Source organism: Peromyscus eremicus, chromosome 9, assembly GCF_949786415.1.
Source record: "Peromyscus eremicus chromosome 9, PerEre_H2_v1, whole genome shotgun sequence".
Classification (NCBI taxonomy): domain Eukaryota; kingdom Metazoa; phylum Chordata; class Mammalia; order Rodentia; family Cricetidae; genus Peromyscus; species Peromyscus eremicus.
The window spans coordinates 78,747,815-78,762,463 of NC_081425.1; the positions used below are offsets into that span (position 1 = coordinate 78,747,815).

Below are 14,649 nucleotides of genomic sequence, written 5' to 3' on the forward strand. Positions count from 1 at the left end.
ATGGTGCACTGTGTACTAGAGAGCGTGAAAGTGGCCCACTGCCAGCTCCACTGGAGAGTCACTCTGCTAGCTGTAATTACTGCGCAGGAAGTAACCAAAGAGCGTGCATGTCAAGACTACGTTTCTGTTGAAATCAGAGTATCAGTTAGGACCATGGTCTCATTGGAAGCTCACTGACTCTTGACACAGTTCAGTGACTTACTGTAGAACTGTGGGCCTCTGCTCCTGGGGGACCTCTTCACAACTGGGCGTTTTGCCTGTTCAAGAACCGCACACTTAGAGCCTTGTCAATCTCTGACCCCCTTTAAGAACTTTTTGAAATTACATTTCATTATTTTGTGTGTGCACATTCAGAGGTCAGAGAACAGCTTGTCAGAGGTCTCTCGCCCTCTCTTTAAAGACAGGGTCTTCCCATGTAGCTCTGGCTGGCCTGGAACTCTCAGAGATCCGCCTGCCTTTGCCTCCCATGCACTGCTCTTTAAGGCTTTCATACACCACCACACCTGCCCAGGTTCTCTCTCTTCTGTGTGGATCCCTGGGTTTGTTGGCAGGTACCTTTTCCCACTGAGCCACAGCCTTTGACCCCTGAAGCCTGGTCCTGCTCATGCTGGGGGGCGGGGGAGGGGGTGTTAATCAAGATCTCCATACTAGGGTCTAGACTTCTGGCTCTCCTGCCTTACTCTGGACATCCATTGCTTACTGACCGCCTTGCTATCTGACTCGAGTTATGCCAGCACCTACCTTGGAAAACTCAGGCCTAGACAGCTTTGGCATCTCAAGGGGAACAGAGCAATGTAGGACTGTGCCTCTTCTACTCCTACCCAGTGTGTGTTTGTTTCAGGCTTTCACTTTGTGGGGGTAATTTTATTTTGTTAATAAGTGGGGATTTGATAAAAGGAAATGTCTTTACTCTAGTCTCCGAGTACCTCATAGCCAGGCTTTCTGTTTGTAGTCTGAGAGTTACGTATTATTAGAGGAATTCTGTCCTCACTGGAGTTTGAGGTTGTGACTTAAAATTCTATTTACTACATGGAGACACTGGGGAGAAGAAATGAGATTTATACAGTTAAAATATTAGCAAATGAAGGAGTGTATTTCTCAGTTACATTCTGCATTTTCTCAATATGATGGCTTCCAGTAAAAAGGAAATCTAGCCTAAAATTAAAGCAATTAAGAAAAATAAACGTTCCATTGTGGGAATTTTGACAGTACATGAAGACAAAGATGTCCGTACCATTAAAATGAACACCAAGGAATCCAGACTGTTTTCATGAGGTGCCTTTTCACAGTGCCTGTCCGCTGTGAGAGATGATGGCCTCGGGCCACAGTGACTGTCTGTGTGACAGAGTTAACCTGCCTGCACTCTAGGGAAACTGTCAAGAAATAGGCCTTAAATTAGTAATGTAAAAGGATGTTCTCAGAGCTAGAGGCAGTCAGGTGTTGATTGACTGATGGAGAAGGTAAGAAAGTAGGCTAATGGAAGACGACATCCCAGCTCGGCTGGTGACTTTAGCTCAGCTGACCCAGGGCCACTCCTGCCTTCTGCTTATTTTCTTTGAGAGGTTGTAACTTGCAGGATAAACATGCAGACTTGGGAATCAGGCTGCCCGGAGTAGACCCCCATTTCTCTATTTAACCTAGTCCCCCGAAGCCTCTGCTTCCGGTTACAGTGAGTGTTAAAAGTGTTTAATAAGACCCTGAGCAATAACGATGGACCAGGACACACCGTCTCATACTGGAGCTGTCAGCCCCAGCAGGCAGAGTCATAATTGTTTAGAATTGCAGGTGCAGGATAATAATAAAAAGCAGACTCTTCCTTGTTACTATTTTTAAGTCCTCTCCAGACAGTCCTCTCATACTGCCTGCACCCTGGGTGGATCACTGCTCCCCACTCCTTGAAATGCCACAGTCCCACACCTCAGCTCTTTTTACACATACCCTGCTGTTGCCCTCACGTTGGAGCTGAGGGGTGGTTCCATTATAGAGAGAATGCCATGTTGATGTTATCTAACAGGATTGTGGTAGAGAACTATGGTGAAAGGTTGGTTTTAATAAAACTAACGAGGCATTTTTTTTTTTTTTGGCGTGGGTTATAATCCATTAAGAGTGAAATGTAGCAAAACCTGGTCTAAGAAACAGAAAAGACGAAGCAACAGCAGCTTCAACTCCGAATTTATTTATATATATTTTTGCCTGGATATGATATTTCAAACGTGTTCCCATTTAGTCTAACCATGATAGTTCTCTTGGTTCTGCCTCTAATCAGGGTGGAGAAGACAGGGAAAAGGGGGAAGAAAATGGAGGAGAATAAAAAGGTCAGGGTAGTGACCTCCCCGCTCTCCTGCAGCCCCCTCACTCCCTTGCCGTTCCCAGTTCCCTGAGGTTGGCCTTCCACCTCATCTTTGAGCTGTACTTTAACTGTGAACCATCCCAGCGTGGTAAGCCTGAGCTCCCGTCTTCACAGCCCACGGTTCCTGACCTGGTATCACCCAGCCGCTTCGAGCTGAGCTCCTTGTCTCCAGCTCTGGAGTCCCTGTGGACTGGTGCCCACTGGTCCCAGCCTGGGGAAGCCCCTCTCTCACCTGAGGTTTCCCCTGCAGATGTTCCCATCGTACAACACAGTTGATTACAGGACTCGTTATTCCTGCTTGCAGACTTTCTTTGGGATCTGCTGTGAGCAAGGCACATCTCTGGGTTCTGCAGAGGGTGGACTGGAGATACTTCTTTGCCTTCCTGAATTTGTCTTGTCTTGTCTTCTTTCAGGACAGACCCAGTTCACATCTACCCTATCTTCTCTATTACGACAGACTAAACTAACCCAACTCACCAGACCGTGCTTTAATTTAGTGGGCAAGATCTTACAGAACATTTTGGAAAGAGTCTTCAGGACCATCCTGTATGGAAATCTCTTGGAGGGCATCCCCCTTCTCTGGGCACATCTCCACTTCCTACTTTGACTGCCCTGTGTGGCACAGTGTATCTTTGGAATTGAGTCTGAGACTTGTTTCTTCTGGTACTCTCCAGGGGAGGCACACTGCGTCGTTTGCTTCGCGATGGCTTCCTCAATATGAAATACTGCCCTAGTTATTTATCTGAACTTTGTAAGCTTGCTGATAATTGACTATTTTTGACCTATAAAAATGGCAGTTTCTTGCAGGCCTCATATTATCTTTCCTTCTTTTCTAGCTTAGATGCTCTTGTAGTTTATAAGTTCTTAGTTTTCTTTTTCATATATACAAATGTATATGCACACATGTATGTACATATAAGTTCATGTTTGCCTTTACGTCCACATCTTGCTGTGGTGGGCTCAAGTTTTGTCTTTTTCCTCAAACTGTGAATCACCCCTAATTCCAAAGTCTGCCCCCCCTTTCCCTCCCTCCCCTCCCTTCCCTCTCTTCCTTCCCCTCCCCTCCTCCCTCCCTCCCTCCCTCCCTCCCTCCCTCCCTCCTCCCTCCCTTCCTTTCTGGTTTGGTTTTAGGGTTTTGGTTTTTCGAGACAGGGTTTCTACTGTGTAGCCCTGGCTGTCTTGGAACAGAGTAGCTTCAAATTCAGATCCGCCAGCCTCTGCCTCCTGAGTGCTGGGATTAAAGGCGGGTGCCACCACCGCCCATCCTGGTTTAAAGTTTCTTAATCACAGTATATACAAATCTTTATGTGAAGAGTCTGGAAGGACAGTAAACAGTGGGGACAGAGGACGACTGAAAAGCAGTGGTAGGAGATGGCACCTGGCCTTATTAATCACCAGGTCCATTTTCCTGTCAGCTTTAGAGCTTTCCCCTGGTGACGTAAAAGCCGCAGCTCTCACCTTAAAGGGAATAAAAGATAGTTTATTCTGGAGCCATTTTGAGTGACCATAGCCTGGGAACACAGGTGTAGGTACCCCAAATTCCATGTTGCAACATGGAAGCAAGTTTTGTGGATTTTTACAGTTTTACAGAACAAAGAAAGTTTAAAAAAAGAGGGGACAAGTTTAAAGTAAATTGGTGAGTACATCAGAGAGGTGGTTACAGCAGGATGGGGGAAGCTTTTCTATAGGCCAGGATGCCATCTGAAGATATTCTTAGCTTGGGTTGGTGGAAACTAGTGAGTGGTCTGCTAAGTTAATAGATTCCAAAAGGCTTTTATCTATTAGTCACAGATGTTAGTTCAGAAACAAGGGTGGACAAGGAATGGCTGGCTGTTCTGGAGGGCTAGAACTAGCTCAAGATAAAGCGGTCTCTGGATCTGCAACATTCCAATCTCCACACTACTGTAGTTCTTATCAATCAGTCTTTGCAGACACAGCTCCTTTCTAGAAATTCTCATTCACACCCCTCAGTTACATAGCATTGTTCCCTCCCCAGCTCCTCATGGATAGCAGGTGGGAGGACTCAGACTTTGGTTAGCATTGTGCTAACTAGACTCATGCACCTCCCTGGATACTCTTCCTAGTTGGTGCTCTAGCTTCCTGCCCCTCCCCACTGCCCCTCAGTTGTGCGAGACGTTTCCTTCACTCTTGGTTCTGCTTGGATATTGGCTCTCTAGATGAGAAATGTGTGCTGTGGCGAAGGATGTTCTGGCTTGCTTTGATGCTACAGCAAGCCTGTTTCCTGCCCTAAGCTTTTTGTGAACACGGAATGGCACACTCTGGCTGTTAACCCTTGTTTCACAGGACATTTTTAGAGAGTTGTAGTGTTTCTACGCCCTGCAGTGCCCAGCTCTGAGCTCCACCTCATTCCACTCCTAGAGCTTTTTGAAGGGCGCTCTCCAAGTATGTGCAGCCTGGCTTCTGCTTCCTTGAGGCCACACATGCAGAGTAGGATGTGGCACAGGAAGACCTCTTACTGTCGTTGTCGCTCTGTTATCAGTCTGCTCTGATGTGCTGTAGTTTTCTAACTAGTGAATCCAGTCGTCTGTAAATCAATTTATTTTTTTGTAATTACAGCATGAAAAGAACTAGCCAGCCAACCAACCAACCAACCAACCAACCAACCAACCAACCAACCAACCAATTAACCAGTCCTGTCTGTCTGTCTATCTGTCTGTCTCTCTGTGTGTCCATCCATCCATCCATCCATCCATCCATCCATCCATCCATCCATCCATCATCAGCCTTTAACCCATGATCCTGTTGCCTGCCTGCTGAGTGCTAAGATTACAAGTGTAGGGTACCACATGGGGCTTTGTCATCTCCCCACTCTGTCCTCCTCTTGCCTATGGTTTTATCAGAAGAAGTGAGCTTAATTTTGGAGGCTTAGTGACAACATTTTGCTTTCCAAAGCTTGCTTATCACTTCTGAGTAGTATGAGCCATTTAAAGTTTTGCTGAAGCAAGCACAGTATTTTTTTTTAATCTTAATTAAAAAAAATTTCTTCCTCTACTTTTTCTTCCTTTTTTAATTTTCTGTTTATTTTTAACCCACTGAGCCATTTAGCTAGCCCTCCTTAAAAAAAAAAATGGAGGTTTTATCTATATTTACTCCTGGCATCTCTCCCTTTCTAACTTTTCTCATGTGATGGACTACAGATCTAGCCTCCCTTCGGTCTGCTTGGGTTTGAGAGGAAGTTTGTCTAGGCCTGTGAACTTGAGCATCCACAAAACTGGAATCTCGCTCATGTTTTTTGGAGATGTGGGGCACCCAGACAGAAGCTGTGGGCTTTTCCATTTCTTCCTTGAGCTTGAGCTGACATGTTTGTTTAGTCTAGGTCACCTTTGCCATTTTCAAGATCCCTTTTATTAGCACAAGCGGATGTCACATGTGATTTTTCTTCCTTAAATGTGTGTGTGTGTGTGTGTGTGTGTGTGTGTGTGTGTGTGTGTGTGTATACACTTGTACTGTTGACGTGCTGGAGATCAAATACCAGGTTTCATGTCTGTAAGCCACCACTGAGCTGATACCTCCAGCAAACATTTATTGTTGCTGTGTATTGAGACAGGCTTTCACTCTGATGGCCCAAGCAGGCCTAGAACTCGTGCTTCAGCCTCCTGGTGCTGAGAGCACAGGCATGCACAACACCACGCCCAGTTTTTAATGAGTGACTCATTTAGCGATCATTTTTTGTGGTCTTGCACATCAAACCCAGGGTTTTCATGTGCTTCCTCTACTATTGAACCATATGGATCACCAGCCCTATGAGCATATCATATATCATATATCATATCATATCATATCATATCATATCATATCATATGAGCATATCAGCAAATACTGTCTTTGACTGTCTTCACAGGCATTTGGTGTTATTACATGTACTGCTTTTATAGTTCCTTGCTGTTTTTATTGCAAGCATGCTGTCTTTCTTCTCACCATGATTTTGAATTATTACTTGAGAATATTTTAAGATTTCAATTTGTCTCTCCATTTCAAGTTATCTCTCTTTTAAAAAAATATTTTGATACACTTTCTAGAATGACTGAGCTCAGCTCATGATCTGGATCAGAGAGGATACAATGAGTTTGATAAAGCAGATTCTGTGCTTCAATGCTGAACATTTCTTTAGTCTGTTGCAAGTGGTATTTATTGCGTGAGCATTTTGCTTCTTCCTGTCTTTCCCTTTCTCTTGAACATCGCTAGGAACAGCTGGTAATGCAGCCAGTAATCGGGTCACAGTAGCTGATTTTTGTGTAGTCACCGGTACAAAGGAAGGGATGGTCCATGGTCCTGTGTTCTGTACACATATTGGACACTCCCCTCCATTTCTTATTCTGTGGAACTGTTTCATTACAGTCAAGTTCCGTTAATGGCCCATGTGGATTTAGTCTTGTCCTCACTGACCCTGTGATGGAGCAGATTGCTCCTACTGCTTGGTAAGCACTCTCTGACCCAGTTTTGACAGCCCCAGGGGAGCCAGCAGCTAGAGCATTTGTTGGTATCTGAGAGTAGAGTGTCCTTGCTGCTATAGATTAGGTTGTTCAGTCAATTGAGGGAGGAAAAATGAGTCTAACCATCAGTGGTAGTTAAGATAATCTTGGAAGTAAATACGTGTCAAGCAAGTATTACTTGAATTTGGGGATTGAAAAGTGGGAGAGGTTTAGTGTAAAGAGCTATTCAGCATGCCTGATATGTAGTTAGGTAACTCTACATGTCTTTCCTTAGAGATTAGTTTAAAATCCATCCTGTGTTAATTGCTTCTGAACCTTATAAGGATTGAGTTATACTTGGACCTTGTAGGGGAAGCACCTTCATCCAATTCTCCATCAATAACTGTGTAGAGATTAGCCTTCTGGGGAGAGCAAATGTGATGTAAGAAAGCGTGGATGCCGGAGGCCGTTGTGTCAGTGTGCTTTCTGTTACTGTAATGCAATGCTGTGACTGGAAAGAAAAGTTCAGTTAGCTCACAGTTTGGAGGCCGAAGTCAAAATCAAGCAATGAGGTGTTTAGCCTCTGGTGAGAGCCTCTAATAATAGTGATGGTAACACTGTTGGAGCTTGTTCAAGAGGGAGAGAAACTGGAGTTCCGGAGAACAATGTGAGTCTGTCCCACAGTCAGCATGCCCAGTATGGCCTACCTTTTAAAGCCCATGACTTTGTAGTGTCGACAAGCTAGGGAGCAGTCTTCCAACACAGAAGGCCCTGAGGGACATTCTTAAAATCCACATCCAAATCACGTTAGGTTTCTAGAAAATAGGAAGCAAGCTGACCTCCAGCAAACTAGTGCTTAGCACCAGATAGCCCACCGAGTGCCAGTATACTTTGAACATCCCATCCACAGCCAGGACACTCTACTTGTCTGTCCTCAGGCCTAGAATGAGCATTATTTGTCCACACAGTGTGATATAGTGTTTTATTGATGTTTCAAAGTGTAATTAGTTAATTCAGAAATTAAAAGTCCTGTGACAAAAATAGATGCTGTTCTCATGGAATGAGAAATAAAGTTTAACCTTATTTATTATTTAAATGAATTCTTTTTAAATTGGAGAATTATGTGGGTAGCTTTCAACATAATTTTTCAATATGAGATGCTTAGAGCTAATTTAGATTTAGTTAGCTTAGTATTTATCACATTAGATTCTTATTTATTGTAGAGGTTAAAAGCAATTTATTTCCCATGGAAATTTTTTGGGTCTTATGGATTGGGGACCTCAGCCAAAATTGGTGACTTTCTGAAGCAACTGGTTCAATAATTTAGTTCATTTCACTCTTGGTTAATTGAACAGTTTGAAGGGTCTGTGTAGTTGGAATAGGGTTCCAGTGTACACACTGTACAGGTGGTTTGGGGGGTTTCGGGGAGCCACACTCTGCTTTGTTTTCAAAGACAACTTTTATGTTTCCTTAAAAGCAAAGAAAACATCTTTTAAAACTTGGGTTTTCATTACACATGCTCTTACTTTGGCAAAGTGTATGTTTATCTGTGGACTAATGTTAATGACAGAATATCTTAGATGTGTATAGCTCAAGAGAGCCTGTGGTTCAGAGCACCCACGTCAGCACCTGTGTTTGCCCACCGTGGTGTGTGTGGCCTGAGGAGTGAGTGTGTGTGCTTCCTCCTCCCCTGCGACTCTAGCACTGTGTGTTCCTTACTGCCTGAACGTCTGGCTTGTGACAAGTGTTCCTCCACACCGCACCCCCTCCTTCCACCCCTCTGCGAGTGTAACTGATGAGCTTCAGTCTCCATTGGCTTCTCCATTGTACTCTTTCATTGTAATCCCCAGTAAGGCAAGGACTATCTACAGCATTAAAGCTTATGTCCTTCCTTTATCATTAGTACTTAGATAAACAATTGTCTGGTCTGTCTTAAATTGAAACATGTTTAAAAGGTTGCCTGTACTGGTGGATCTGCTTGGGTCACATGTCTGATATTGCTACTCATTTGTACTGTCCCAGTGTTCCTGAAAGTGCTGTAGAATTCACTCTGCTTGTGACTTAATTAAAACCTACATTTTCCATGAATGTTACCATTAAAATGACTTTGAGATACCATAGTGTCTTAATGATAACTTCATACAGAGCCTTGTTGCTTTCAATTATATCTGTAGTCCTAAATATTTTAAGTGATGCCTTATGACAATTCACATTTATTTTTATTTTATATGTGTATTTTGCCCATAAGTATTACGTGTTTCATGTGCATGTCTGGTACCAGCAGAGGCCAAAAGAGTGCATTGGATCCCTGGAACTGGTTCTACAGATAGTTGTGATCCCAGTGTGAGTGCTGGGACTGGAACCTAGGTCCTGTGCATAAGCAGCAGGTGCTCTGAACTGCTGAACCATCTCTCCTGCCACCAGCATTCCCATTTGAAGCTGACCCCATGTTTGTTTCCCCTGGTCTGTGGTATTATGCAGTACTTTGTATACAGTTTGGTTTCACTGTGTCTGTGTTACTCAGAGAGCTTGCTCACAGTGGTGGCTGGAAGTCAGCTGTCTTTATTGATTGCACTGGCTGTAGAAGTGTTTGCAGGCTTATTACATTAGTTTTTATTTCTCACAGAAGTTATTTACTTGGCTTTTTCTTAATTATACTTGACGTATTTGTATAGGAATTCATTCATTCATGGTAAAATTTCAAAGTATAGATGTGGTAATAATTCATTTGCTCTTTTCCATGGTTGATTTGTTAATAGTACCTGAAAACTTAGTATCAAAATGAACATTTTGTTGTGATGTTTCTGCAACTAGACATAATAATTCAAGTCTTCATGTTGTTGGTTATTTTTTACTCTTTGGCTCTTTACTCTTTCGGGGCCCGCCACTCAGTTCCCAAATAAATATACATAGGCTTATTCTTTATTACGAATGTTGGGCCTTAGCTTGGCTTATTTCTAGCGAACTTTCCTTAACTTAAATTATCCCATCTATCTTTTGCTTATGTACTTTTACCTTTTACTATTTCTGTATATCTTTCTATCTTACTCCATTGCTGGCTGTGTAGCTGGGTGGCTGACCCTTGATGTCCTCCTCTCCTTGTTCTCTTGCTCCTGCTATTTATTCTCTCTGCCTGCCAGCCCCATCTATCCTTTCTCCTGCCTTGCTATTGGCTGTTCAGCTCTTTATTAGACCGATCAGGTGTTTTTGATAGGCAAAGTAACACAGCTTTACAGAGTTAAACAAATGCAACATAAAAGAATGCAACACGTCTTTGTATCATTAAACAAATGTTCCACAGCATAAACAAATGTAACACAGCATAAACAAATGTAACACATCTTAAAATAATATTCTACAACACCTTCAAATAAATATTTTAAAAGAAAACATCTTTGAAATAATTTTAAATTATTAGGAAGTTCCAAAAATAGCATTGTGTTTATAATTTTTATTTTTTTGGTTTTTTGGTTTTGGTTTTTTGGTTTTTCAAGACAGGGTTTCTCTGTGTAGCTTTGCGCCTTTCCTGGAACTCACTTGGTAGCCCAGGCTGGCCTCGAACTCACAGAGATCCGCCTGGCTCTGCCTCCTGAGTGCTGGGATTAAAGGCGTGCGCCACCACCGCCCAGCTTTGTTTTTTGTTTTTGACACAGGCTGACTCCACACTCAGTCTAAGGGTGGTCTTGACCCTCCTGGTCTGTCTCCAAGTAAAACATAGTGTTCATGCACATCCTTTTAAACCTTTTACTAATGTTAACTCTTATATAAACTTTAGTATAAATGCTAAAACATTACTGGAAAAGTTTCTGGTATGATACTATTCACTAAATCACAGCTCTATTATTATTATTATTATTATTATTATTATTTTAAATGAACATTTTTTGTTTGTATATGAATACATACACGGTGATGCACACGTGGAAGTCAGAGTACAGCTTGTGGGCATCAATTCTCTTTCTCTCCCATGGCAGTTCCAGAGAGTGAATCTGCACAGCAGACTTAGCAGCAAGCCCTTTGACTGCTGAGCCGTCTCCCAAGGCCCTTCTTTCTATTTATCTTTCATCTGTAGCCTCAAGGTCCAATCAGGATCCTACCATCGCCTCTAGTTGATTTCTTTTCAATCTTCTCCTGTCGGATAGTTCGTCATTATTTATTTTTCCTAAACTTAGCAAACAGTTTTGGATCCTCACTATGAGTAGTTCTTAAGATAGTAAGAATGTCTCTTGTCCATTATGTAGTGAGGTGGACCAGAGCATGGACGAGGTGTGCCGACACACCGCTGTCTTCTGTGGAAGGCATTTGTACTATCTGAGTAGAAGAGAAGAAAATTAACCGGGTGACAAGTGTTGAGATAGCCTTTCCTCAAGAAACAACTTTGGTTTGATCTGGAGAACTGGAAGGGAGAGAAGGGCATTGTGGGTAAGGCAACAGTGTGCCATGACCATGGAGATGAGTGTGCTTGCAAAGTGGCAGCCCTTACCTGTGAACAGAGCAGGGTGTGTGTGGGCCTTCCAGAGATAGAAAGGTACAAGCTACTTTTTTTTCTTCATTGCTATAACAATAAACATGTCTTCATTCCTGTGAAGTATATTTTGGGGAAGTTCTTAATTCCCAGTTAACTGTACTTTTGAGCATTTAATTTGTGATTACTGCCTCTAGTTTCGGGAAAACTGTTGATCGCGTGAACTCGTTTCATGTTTTCTCTTAGGCCTCCACGTAAGACAGGCACTGTTTAAGTGCAGGAGATGGAACAGCAAAACCCACAAGCTCCTGCTCTTGTTCTGATGGTTTCTGACAGTCTGGGTAAATCTACCATCAGAGTGTCCTGCCAGCATTTGCTAACTGCTTAGCACATGCACATTGCTGTAGTCAAGGTGCTTGGAGGATGCTTGAAGGAGGAGGAGGAGGAGGAGGCTTTCATTGTATGCAGGCTTGCTGATGAAAGTATTTTTGCCATGCATGGTGGCGCACACCTTTAATCCCAGCACTTGGAGGCAGAGGCAGGCTGATCTCCTGAGTTCAAGGCCCGCCTGGTCTACAAAGAGTTCCAGATCAGCCAGCGCTCTCATACGGGGAAACCTTGTCTTGAAAAACCAAAAAAGAAATTAATTTTTGTTTTATTCCACATTCTGGTGTGTTGGGCTAGAATATAGAGCCCAGGGCCCAAGCATCCTGTGACTCAGCTGGGTCTCTAGCCCACCTCTTGAGTAGAGCCCCACCATGCTGCCACTGCTGTCCTTTAGCAGGGGACCCCGCCATCGCTTCCTGTGTAGCTGGGATTGCTAACAGTTGCACACCACCACTGCCCCCCTCACCTTCGTTCTTGAAGGTTATTTTGGTTATTTTCTTTGAACACATTAAAGATACTCCTTCATTGTCTTGACTTCAGTTGTAACAGTTGCCTGTTTTCTGAATACTTTAAAAATATGGATTTCTTATTTTTACTTACTAATTTTAATTTATTCTGCTAGAGCTCTGGGTGAAAATTGATTCATTCCCTCAGCTATTATTTTTTATTTTCTTGTTCTTTGCCTAACTCTCCTTTTTGGATGTCCTGTTAAAAATGTGGTGGGGTTTCACACTTTGTATTCTATGCCTCTAAACCAGTCTTCTCCAAACTGTCCTTAAATAAGTCCTTCTCTATTGGCGTTTACTAAAACTTCGTTATCGTCCATTAAACTAAGATAGAGTTCCTGACTTAAGTTGTATAATTGGTCATAGGGTTTGGATGTTTCAGTTTGTCACAGTCTGCTGCTGCTTTGTTGCCTTTTGTGGTACTTGGCATCAAACCAAAGGACTTGAGCGCAAGAAGCAGCCTCAGCCCACGTCCATGCGCAGGTTTTCTCTCTCTAAATACAGTGCATGGTTTCTGTCCGTCTGGCTCAGTAGCTGTTCTCTCTGTTAATTCTAACCCTTTGTTTCACTATTAATCCATAACTTATCTCTCCTTGTCCTTGGTTGTGTTCAGGATGCTGTGTTTTAAGTGCTTGTGGAATTAGCTTGAAGTCTAGATGGTGTTTCTGCCTTCTGCTTAAATCTGAAAGCCAGGCTCATGAGCAGAACAGCTAATTTACCTCACTTTCTGCCAGGTGTAATCCAGCTTCCTCAAGGATGGGCGTATTGGTGATTCCATCATCTTGGACCCCAGAGGGCCAGTGAATTTTTACTTAACTTTTCCCTCCTGGGTCAAAATAACTTTAAATCAGAATGACCGAATGTTAGGCTTATTATTCTGAAGTCTTTGACTGATAGGGATTCAGCCTGTCTCATTGGCTCTCTGGTGCTTTTATGAACATATGCTTAAGTGCATTTTTAACTTTTGAAATGGTTAACAACAAACAGGAGAACATGAATACCTCCATATTTCCTGCACACAAAACCTAGAGAGTATCATGCTTGGATAGATTGATTTTTCTATTATTATTATTATTACTATTATTATTATTATTGTTCTCTATGCTGACTTGAAACTCACTCTGTATCCCAGGCTGCTATCAAACTTGGCATCCTTCTGCTTCTGTAGACACACCCTACTAAGCCTGTTTGTTTATTTTTTTTAATTAAACATTTGCTGATCTTATATTTTAAACAGCTCATAAGCATTGTGGGCTAGATCTTCCTAGTTCTTACCCACAGTAAGAGGATAATGTATTCTCTACAGCTGTTGGTCAGGTGATCCAATGGTGCTTTCTCTTCTCTGTTCTCAAGGTTCCTTTTGTCCCTCAAAAAAGTGATTTGACATAATTTGAAACATAGCCAGTTTTTCTCCGTTTTCCTTTTCTGTTCCACTCAAGCTGGGTTAATCCAATTAACCTCAGACCCGGGCATGAAAGGATATTCAGCAGGCTGGAGAGATGGCTTCTCCTGAGGATCCAGGTTCAATTCCCAGCACCCACATGGTAACTCACCATGATCTAATCCAGTCCAGGGGATCGGATGCCCATTGCTGGCCAACAATGGGCACCAGGCGTGCCCATAACACACAGACATACATGCAGACAAAAACACCCACACCCATTTTAGTTTTAAAAGGGGACATTCCAGGGGGCTTTGCTTGTTGTTGTATATTCTAAAATGAAAGATTATTTGGATTGTTTGAAATCCAAAATTCTGGTAATGAAGTTATTCATACAAGCCACACATCATATGGATGTGTATGCCTCTAATTCGAGCACTTAGACAGTAGAGCCAAAAGGATTGATTCATGATGTGCATGAATTGTTGTTTAAACAGAAAAGATTCATATATTTTAAAGCTTAATTAACCTTGGATTTTTAATTTCCTTCATTATGTCTTTGTACCGAATGGATTGCTAATGTACTTGGGTCTCTGTAATAGATATTTTTGGAGTATAGGATGTCTAGCCTTGCAGTTTCTGAGAACAAGTTGTCCCTTTCTCCTTTTTATGTGTTTATGGAGGCTAGTCTAACCCTGGAGTAACGGGTATCACTGAGGGGACTGTCTGCATGTTCCTTTAAATTGTTTTTGCCTTCAGTGAATGTGTGTTAATACCTGATGTGTTAGAGGTGGGTGTGCCTCATGTTCTCACCCCAGAAACCCGTCCAGCAGGTTCCTCACTCCTCACTGCTGGCTCCTGGGTGCTGTTGACAATTCACTGGGAGCTTTTGAAGGCCCTTGTCAGCTTGCCCTGGTTTGTTTCACTTGTAAACAAATCGCTTAAGCCAGAGTTGATTTCTGTGGCAGCCTGTTGCTTAGAGTGAAGTGCTAATGAGGTGTGGGTCTTAGGTCGGACCTCTGAGTGCCATCGGCCACAGAGCCTGATCTCCCTCTCCAGCTGTCTTGAACATGTGTGCTGTAGCTGGCAATGGGCATTGAGTGGGAGGGCAGAGATGAGGACAGGAA

General features: G+C 42.8%; 1 protein-coding gene across 1 annotated transcript in view; it reads left to right on the forward strand.

Moving 5' to 3' along the window:
- The window catches only part of Kat6b (lysine acetyltransferase 6B), a 212,897-nt gene that overhangs the window by 99,704 nt on the left and 98,544 nt on the right, over positions 1-14,649 (forward strand). The gene's annotated exons all lie outside the window — the stretch shown is intronic.